We start from the raw sequence: 9,686 nt of genomic DNA, 5'->3' as shown, positions 1-9,686 counted from the left end.
TTTCCTTCTTCGTGTGCTTTATCTCCATTCCTCTTTGTGAATTTAGATATTTGAATCCTCTCCTTTTCAGTCATTGTTGTCTCAATTTGTCCCTATGTATGCTGAATGTTCATTACTATCTTGCTATAGGAAATCTCCTCTTATTGTTTAAGCATGTAATGCCCTGTTCTTAGTAAGGGTTGCACTTTTCTTCTTCTAACTGCCTTACTCCTAATTATGGGTTTTTTTCGGTCATTTTCTTTTAGATGAGCTGACCCCTTTCAGTATTTCCTGTAATGCAAGCCTTGTAGTGAAGAATTCCTTTAATTTTTGTATATCTGGAAAAGTTTTTATTTCTCCTTCATATCTAAAGGAGAGCTTCGTGGATACATTATTCTTGGCTGGTAGTTCCTTTCATTTAATAGTTTGAATATTTGATTCCACTTCTTTCTGGCTTGTAAGATTTGTGCTGAGAAGTCTGATGATAATGGACTTCTAATGGATTTTCCTTTATAGGTTGCTATCTTCTTTTCCCTGGTTGCCCTGATAAATCTTTCTGTGTCATTGATTTTTGATAGTTTTAATACAATGTGTCTTGGCCAAGGCCTTTTTGAGTTGAGGGAATTGGATGTTCTCTTGACTTCTTGAATTCCAAGCTCCAGCTCATTCCTTAGATTTGGGAAATTCTCATCAACTATTTGTCTGAAAATGCTTTTTTATCCCCGCTCCTTTTCCTCCCCTTCGAGAATGCCTATTATTGTTATGTTTCCTCTCCTGATGGTATCAGCTAGTTCTTATATTTCTCTTTAATTATTTTTCATTCTTCGGTTTCTCTCTTCTTTCTTTTGATTTATTTCTAGATTTCTGTCTTCAATATCACTGATCCTTACCTCCATTTTGTTGACTCTATTTCCCAATCTTGCTATTTCATTCTTCATCTCTTACAGTGTGTTCTTTATCTCCAGAAGTTCTATCTGGTTCTTTTTGAGGGTTTCAATCTTCTTGCTAAATAACTCATTCAGCTCATCTATTTGTTTTTTCAGTTCCTGAAATTGTTTATATGAATTGTTTTAGATATCTTTGAGTTTTTTCAGAAGTACCATCCTGAATTCTCTGTCATTTTAGTCACATATTTCTATGTCTGTAAGCTTATTTTCTGGAGATTTTTCTCTTTCTTTCTGAGATGTCTTGTCACCTTGGTTGTTCATGGTGTTTAATGAAATATATTTCTGCTGGGCATTAATGGAAGTATTTTCTGAATATTTCTGGAAAGAAGATTTATTATTTAAAGATATCCCCTTAGCCTGTTGCAAAGAAGGTATTTTTCTTTTGGTTTCTAGTAGGTGATGTCTAATCCTCTTGCATTGCTGATTTATATAAAGTCTTAATAATTCCTTTTTTCCTTATAGATATTCAATAACGCTAGCTACCCTCAGTGTCAATCTCTGCCAGTGTTAGTGACAGTTTCAGTAATATTTACTCAGATTTCCCTAAGGTTCTGCGGTGTTCTGTCTCGGAGGATATGGGGGGAGGGTCCCTTTTGGTTTGGGGTGGGGTCTGTGGCTCAGCCTCGAGTTTTGCATGCAACCACCACTTAAATATATTCAACTATTGTTTTTCTGCTGTTCCCACTTCTCTGACATCCCCACTTTTCTTCTTTCTGCCTTGATGCCTGGGCACTGCCTTCAGCCTTGTCGATCTCTCAGCTCTCCCAGGCAGGGCTGTTTAGGGAACTAGCCACATCTTCTCTCCTCCCCACTCTTCCTATACAGAGCTCCAACTGAGAGATGCAGTTTCTTTGTTTCTTCCAGTCTACTGCCCGACACCTGAGGTTCTGACCTGTGGTAGCTCTTATGTGCAGATGCCACGCTCAGATATGCTGGTGTACAGTTTGAGTGTTTTTTGTTGAGTTTTAGATATTCAGCTTATTGTTGTTTCAAGGAGAAAGATCTGTGGATATTTCTTATTCCACCATGTTTTTGACATCCAGTAACTTTGTTTTTAAAAAGCATACATAACTATGTTTATAAATACATATAGTAAAAGTATGAAGATAATACCACATGTTAACAGCTACGACTGGATTGTGAGACTTTTCTTCCTCATGTGTTTACAAAATTTTTAATAAGAATTTCTTCCATTCTAAACAGAGCCATCAACCCACAGGCATCAGACTGCAGTTTCAGAGAGGCCAAATACTACCCCTTTGCAGCCCCAAACACAGGCTCCTCAACAGTTGGACCATTTTAAGTTGCTTAATTTCTCCAAGTTACCTTCTTTCAATTCTATTTAATAAAATTAATAGGATGAAACAAATTAATTAGAATCAGAGACTGAAACTCCAAATGTATTTATCACATAAAATATAAATAAATTATTCAAATGGCAGATATGGTCTATTGGAAAGCACACACAAGTATCATTTAAAGAGTCTGAGTTCTGTGGCCATTAATTTTTTTTCTATGGACCTTACAGTCTTCAATTGCTAAATAAGAAGATTGAATTAACTGATCTGTAAGGATCATCCCAACTCTACAATTGAATGAGTCTAATGTAAAGCACTTTGAATATTTTTCTTTCTGTCAGTTTTCCCCCCAGAATCACCTACATATTTGATAAAGGGGAAAAATCAAAACTAGATTTTGCATTTGGATTGTGAGTATTTTAATAGTAACATCATCTTTATAATTCAGTTCAATAAATAAAATTGTGCATGTCCAAGTCCATGTTATTCTGAGAAAATCTAAGTGAAGTACTGTGAAATCATAGTTAGTTTTATTGATTCTTAAGCTAAGGAGGAATTCAGTGATTCCACATCATTATCTAATTTCCCTGTAAGCCTTATACTATCAATCACGCTTTAGTAGGAAACATATTTCTAATGTTGGATTTTTAATGTACTCAGTTGAATTCCACAAGCAAAAAAAGTATAATTAAGTAATCTGTAGGTTTAAAATTTCTCTACATTAGTACTACTATCTTCTCTCATAGCTTTTTCACACAAATTGAGATTTCTTTATATTTATTTGATAACTATTGGTTTTGTTGGATAATTGCTATGACAAGGGCATGTCTCAAAAAGAACCAGAAAAAAAAAAGAACAAATGCATCATGAAACAGAGAAAGAAAAAGGATTATTTAAAATTTAAAGGTCCAAATTTTAGCACAGCCTGAGGTCAGGATCTGGTTTTAAAATCCTGACCTTAGTGAAATCCTTACTTGCATTGACCAGACATAATTTCTGATATTCATAAAGCAAGCTTTTTACTCAAGATGGAGTCATGACAAATTGGTTCATTCATGGTGTCCAAAACATATTTGGAGTGTAAATCATACAGATAAACACATTCATGAGAGGAGAGAAATTCTATTCATGTGCACCACCCTTCTTTCGTCACTCCCACACATACACACTCCCTCTCTCCTGGCCCCCAACTACCTCTACTGCCTCCTTAAGGACTCTGGAATTTCCATGACTAACATGAACTCTGGCAAATTAACCCTGCTTTCTATACGATAATACATACTGATATGTGCATAAAAACTTTACACGCTTAGAAACCTAGGTCATTTATGTTCTTTCAGTGTATTAAAATTGTATCCTCTGGGGACATCTGCAGAAGCTACAAATATAAAAGAAAAACAACATTTTCAATGATTATTTAACAGAACACAAAACAGAATATCAAAATAAGGAGCTAAGTTTCAATTAACTGCATGTGGATTACCCATAGTATTTTTTATTTTTTATTCCTTGCCCTTGTAAGCCTAATATGCAATTAAGAAATTAAATTCACCACTCCAAAAATAGTTTTATAGTATATTATGTAACGTATAACACATTTTGGTTAAATATACACAATTTCCAAACATCCATACCACTCTAAACCCCCATTCATGAGAATAATCAAGAACTGCCTATACTTTAAGAGTCATCCCTAGAATGACATTCAGTAAAGCAAAGTTTGGCTCATTTAAAAGAGGAATCTCCCACCATAAGCTAATACCTCATCCTTTATGATAGTATTTTTCAGCATGACTGCTATATTCTTGCTATTTTCTTTACTTTCATGTTTCCCATATTTTTCATGTTTTCTTACCTTGTGCAAAATTAAATTTTCACTAATGACCATATTTCAGCAGCTGAGATTAGAAAATATTTTTTATTTTTTTATTTTTTTTTTGATATTTACATATAGATTTTAAAAAGAGAGGGAGATTCAAACTCACCTGCTGGTGGCAGTTTCTCATAATCTTTTATGAAGATAAAACTGGTGTAGAGTTCAGCAGGGTAAACACCATCGATGGTATCTGGAGGCTTACTTAATAATTTCTCTATTGGATTTACTAGAGGGTCTATCTTAAATAGTAATATCATTTAATTTGTGTTCTACTAACCCTCCTCAACTGTAAATTAATCTTCAATGACCCTCTGCATTTCAAATCTTCGTGTTAATTGTAAAACTCAATCAGGGCTTTTCATGGTAGCAAAATTCTCCACACTATCTGCTTTTCTTTTTGCTTCTGTATTGACAAAAGATCTAGTCATTTTTGCAATTAGAATAAAAAGTATCAATGCCTTCTTTGATGTGACTCTTATGCTTAGGTTATATTTTGATATTATAGTCAACTTCTACTTAGCCATGACCAGGGTATAAAGAGCATGGATAACTGAAATCAATTCATAGATCATCTTGAAACTTTTATTCAACTTCTTCCTTTAAATCATTTCTGGCAGAGACTAATAAGTAGCAAAATGAAATGTATAAAGTGTTACCCGTCCAGGCTTCAGGGAGGAAAAATGGAGCAAATAACAGAAGAAAGGAGAAAAGCATTAATTTGTATATTCAGAAACTGTATAATCAATCCCTAACCCAAGCTGACTGTTGTTAACACTTTAAAAAATCTTATAACTGCTTATTAAATGCATTTTTTTATAATAGGTACATTATAATCAGTATGTAGAAATTGCCTTGACCACATATAGTCAATGCTTCTTTGAGTAAACGCACCTTCTAAATAGGATTGGTATTTGGCTGCAGCCTTTACTTAAACAATTGAACAGAATATAACACATGCAGCTTTATTCTACTCTGCCTTCATGTTACACACATACACACACACAAAATCACTTAATAAATATGTGGTGATTTTTTGAATTGTTGCTGTGAATTAGCAATGGAACATGATGTATTCTGCTAAAATCTTTTGGATCAGCACTCCCTAATGAAAGATGAAGCCCTAATCATTTTAGTTCTTATTTCCATTGTCATTACACAGAAATATATGTATTTGAGACTCTTTCAAATGTTCTTAAACCCCATAACTATGTCTATATCCATATTATAATTTTTGTAACGCCTACCGCGCCTGGTATTCCTAGCTGGTCTCCCATCGAAGTACTAACCAGGCCCGACCCTGCTTAGTTTCTGAGATCAGATGAGATGGGGCATGTTCAGGGTGGCATGGCCGTAGACTCATATTATAATTTTATTCATAGAAAATAAAGAACAGAAACCTCAGTACCATCAGTGCTAGGACAACTTAATTATAATAATCAAATATCTGACTGAATGCCAGAGTTCACCAGCCTTAAATCTAGAGCCGCATTTCATGTTAGTATCTATGATATCCTGGAAATGGCTGGCTTTTCATAGTTGCATTATAGATCTTAAAAAAAATATATAATTAACTCAAAGAAGCAGCCAGAATATGTTGGGAAACACATGAAGGTTTCTAATCAATCTTTGGCATTCCATATATTTAAAAGGTAAATTCCAGCCAGTGGATGAGTCTGAGGCAATTCCTATGGAGACAGTAGATATTACTTGAATACTAGAAATGCTCTAGAGTTTATCTTGATTAGAAATGAAATAGTCATCTGCCAAATGCAGACAGTAAAGTGGCAATAATCTGGAGAATGATAGGAAAGTTAATCCTGAGCTAATTGTCTTTTTGCTAAGTGAAGGACTAAAGCACCATGATACTGCTTATGCCTTTGAATGGCATTCTTTGCAATGAAAATGCATAATAAAGGCTTGGTAATTTAAAATGTAAATATGTTAAAGCATAATTTTCTGACTTTTTTTTTTCTTAATTGGAAAATATCTCCAGGGCTACATGTAGAGCCAGTACTCCTGAGATAGGTATAAGTCTCAAAAATGGGCATATACATTTAGTAACAAAGTATTGTCAGTTTGTATATGCTTTCACTCATATTTACAAATCTACTAGGTACTAGAGTAAAACGATCTCAAATTGTCTTATTTAACAAATGACTTGCAGAGGACATGCTAGAACACGACGAAAACCAAGAGTCTTACACTGATAAATGCTTTTCCCAACATTTACATTAACATAATCTAAATAATGTGGGATAAAAAGTCTAATTACATATTAAGAAACAAAATTCAGTATGTGGAGATGGCAAACTAAATATAGAGAAATATATAGATAGTTCTCAATAACAGATAAATATATTAACCAAGGTTTAATTAAGTTTGCTATAAAGATGTAAGTACAATTTTAAAAACTAGTGACAAGTGTTCTTTAATTTGTCAATTAGATTTTATCATTCTAGGGTTTATTCACCTTATCTTGTCATCATAAAATCTCTTTTTGCTCATTTCTCCTGCACAATTTTGAAAATAACTTATATTGACAACTTTTTTTGGCATTTGACACATCTCGTCTTTCGACAGAGGGCTAATTTCTGTCTGGATGTGTGTACACGGGTATTTATCAGCTATTTAGTCACACCAGAAATCAGCTTGTATGAAACACTTAGGGTAATTAGCATTTCCACTTGTCTGACAGCCACGGTACTCTGGAAACAAACTTTTAACAAGCTGACCATTGATATGAGCGATATCTGGGCTTTGCAAAGTGTTAATAAGCAAAATCAATCTATTTTTGCACTCATGTTTCATCACAATAAGCAAAATTAACATCAGAATGAATGATTTCATCATGCATCATGAATTCTGAGAAGTCACAATTCTCCCGAGTGAAACTTAAATTATTTTCTTCCACAAAATAAAAATGTCTTTGAAAAAAATTTCCATTGTAACAGATATGTAGCCTATTTGTGCCTCTTTCCAAAAAGCAAACAACTCAACTTCCATTGAAGAAATAATACGCATTTAATTACATTAAAATAGTATAAAATCAGGCATAAGAAAATAGATCTTTCTCCAATGTCCTTTTTTTGCCTCTAATTTTTAAACACTGATTCAATTCATGTCCAGTAAGAGATTGTAATCAATTTTACCCACCTCAAAAAACCTTGCATCTAGTGCACTTATGTATAAAAAGAAATATTTTCTTTCTACCTACATTTTATGAGCTACAGATGTACAGCCAAATAACGGTTTCTAAGTTTTCCTAAGGAGGTTCCCTAGTGATGGTGTACTCACAGAAAAGGCAGCATCTGTCATTTTCTATTACAGTTCCTACACTGAACAGATTGTACTTTCTACTATACTGGTGATTATCCTAAAACATAAGCATTTTCAAAACAAATACACACTAAATAAATAAGAAGCTGGACAATTAACTAGGGTCACTGACATTAGCAAAATCTTTTATACCAGACCTCATCGGCATTCCCATCATCCTGCCTGAAAACTTTCCACAAGTGCCGCATATACACATGATTTCTGAGTGCACGACAATCTAATTTTAAGGGAGAATATAGCATCTAATCTGAAAGAATGAAAGCTAAGCAAATATAAAATCAATGTATCAGCCAGCACATAAAGAAGTATATAGACTCACCTGTGTTTGTCTACTGAAGCATTCAATTTCAATTGCACTTCTTGCTAAACAGATTCTGGCATCATGCTTACTGTGAAGCTCAATCAGCTCCATTTCATTGGGCTTAAGAGAAGCTACTGTATGACATAACATATGAATACTTTCAAAGTGAATTCACAAGTGACTAAAACCAACAGGATACACAACCTCCATCACAAAATCAGACCAAAAAATTGTATTAGAAGCAGAACATGCAAACCAAATGTATAGAAAACATTACCTTCTGTCCAAGATATGCTGAGGTATCTTGCTTGCCTAACAGTTTCAATGATAATACTTTCTCACTGCTACTAAAGAATTAGAGAGGAGGAGACAGAAGAAGAGAGACAAATACAAGAAAAGAAAGGAGAGGAGAGGGGAGGAGTGGGGTGGAGAGGAATGTTCCTTCTCAGAACATTGTAGAGAAATGATGTTCTGCCAGGTTACAATGTAGTCCCAAGATAAGCCATGATCTAATGTGTGTCTGTTTGTCTGTGAATTATTTTTCACTAAACCAATAATAAGCACAATTAGCCTAATGGGTTACCTATTACACTCCCACTGCAGCATAACACCCTCAATCAACTTAGAGCGGCAATATATTGGATCAGAAACTAATCTAATTTATATGTCCTTACGATTAATTTCTATCCCAAAATTTCCTTATTAGAATTCAAGAAATATAGAAGAAACATCTCTTGGGACAATTCAGGCTTATGGGCCTCTAGGCTCAAATTTGTCTAAGGCTGAACATCAGAAACATGGCGGAGTAAGAGATGTCCTCAGGTCTCTCCCCATGGAACAACAATAAGCTGAACATCGAAAACTCAACAAAAACACACAACCTGCACACCAGTGCATCTTAGGTGGAATCTGCACATGAGAGCTACCACAGGTCAGAACCCCAGGAGTCTGGTGGTAGACTGAGAGAAACAAAGAAGCTGCCTCTCTCAGACTGAGAACCCTACAGGAATAGGAGGGAGGAGAGAAGGTTAGGTGAATTCCATGGACAGTCCTACCTGGGAGAGCCGAGAGCTCCACGCAGCTGACGGCAGTGCCCAGACATCAGGACAGAAAGCAGAGAAGTGGAGATGGCAGAGAAACAACAGTTAAATATTACCAGCAGCGATTGCATGCAAAATGTGACCCTGAGCCACAGCCCTCAACCCCCAACCCAGAGAGCACCTCTTCCAAGACCAAACACTGAAGAACCCCAGGGGAGTAGGAGCAAACACTATCGAAACTGTCACTAACACAGACAGGCACTGAGACTGAGAGTAGTGAGCATGACTGAATATTTATAAGAAACCAAAGGCATTATTGATACTTTATATAAAGCAAGGATCCAAGAGGATTAGATGGCACCTACTGAAAACCAAAAGCAAAATGCCTTCTTTGCAATAGGCTAAGGAGAGACCTTTATATAATAAATCTTCTTTCTGGGAAAAAAGCAGAATGCACTTCCATTAATGTCCAGGTGGACAAATAATCCATTAAACATCACGAGCAATCAAGAAGACAAGGCATCTTAGAAAGCAAGAGAAAAATCTCCAGAAAATAAGCTTACAGACAGAAATATGCAACTTAAATGACAGAAAATTCAGGATGGTACTTCTGAAAAAAGTCAAAGAGATCCAAAACAATTCATATAAATAATTTCAGGAATTGAAAAAAACAACTAGATGAGCAGGAGATTGAAACCCACAAAAAGAACCAAATAAAACTTCTTGAGATGAAGAACACACTAAAAGAGACGAGGAATGAAATAGCAAGCTTAGGGAAAGAGTTGACAAAATGGAGGAGAGTATCAGTGATATTGAAGACAGAAATTTAGAAACAAATCAGAAGGAAGAAGAGAGAAATCAAAGAATGAAAAATAATGAAAGAAAAATACAAGAAATAGTTAATACCAT

At 34.9% G+C, this 9,686-nt stretch overlaps 1 pseudogene; it reads right to left on the bottom strand.

Moving 5' to 3' along the window:
* Window positions 1–5,337: 5,337 nt before the first annotated feature.
* On the bottom strand, window positions 5,338–5,456 carry LOC111740460 (annotated as a pseudogene).
* Window positions 5,457–9,686: the final 4,230 nt, after the last annotated feature.

This window comes from Pteropus vampyrus, unplaced genomic scaffold (assembly GCF_000151845.1).
Source record: "Pteropus vampyrus isolate Shadow unplaced genomic scaffold, Pvam_2.0 Scaffold63, whole genome shotgun sequence".
NCBI lineage: Eukaryota > Metazoa > Chordata > Mammalia > Chiroptera > Pteropodidae > Pteropus > Pteropus vampyrus.
The sequence above is the reverse complement of the archived record's forward strand: the minus strand, read 5'-3'. Positions and strand labels throughout refer to the sequence as shown.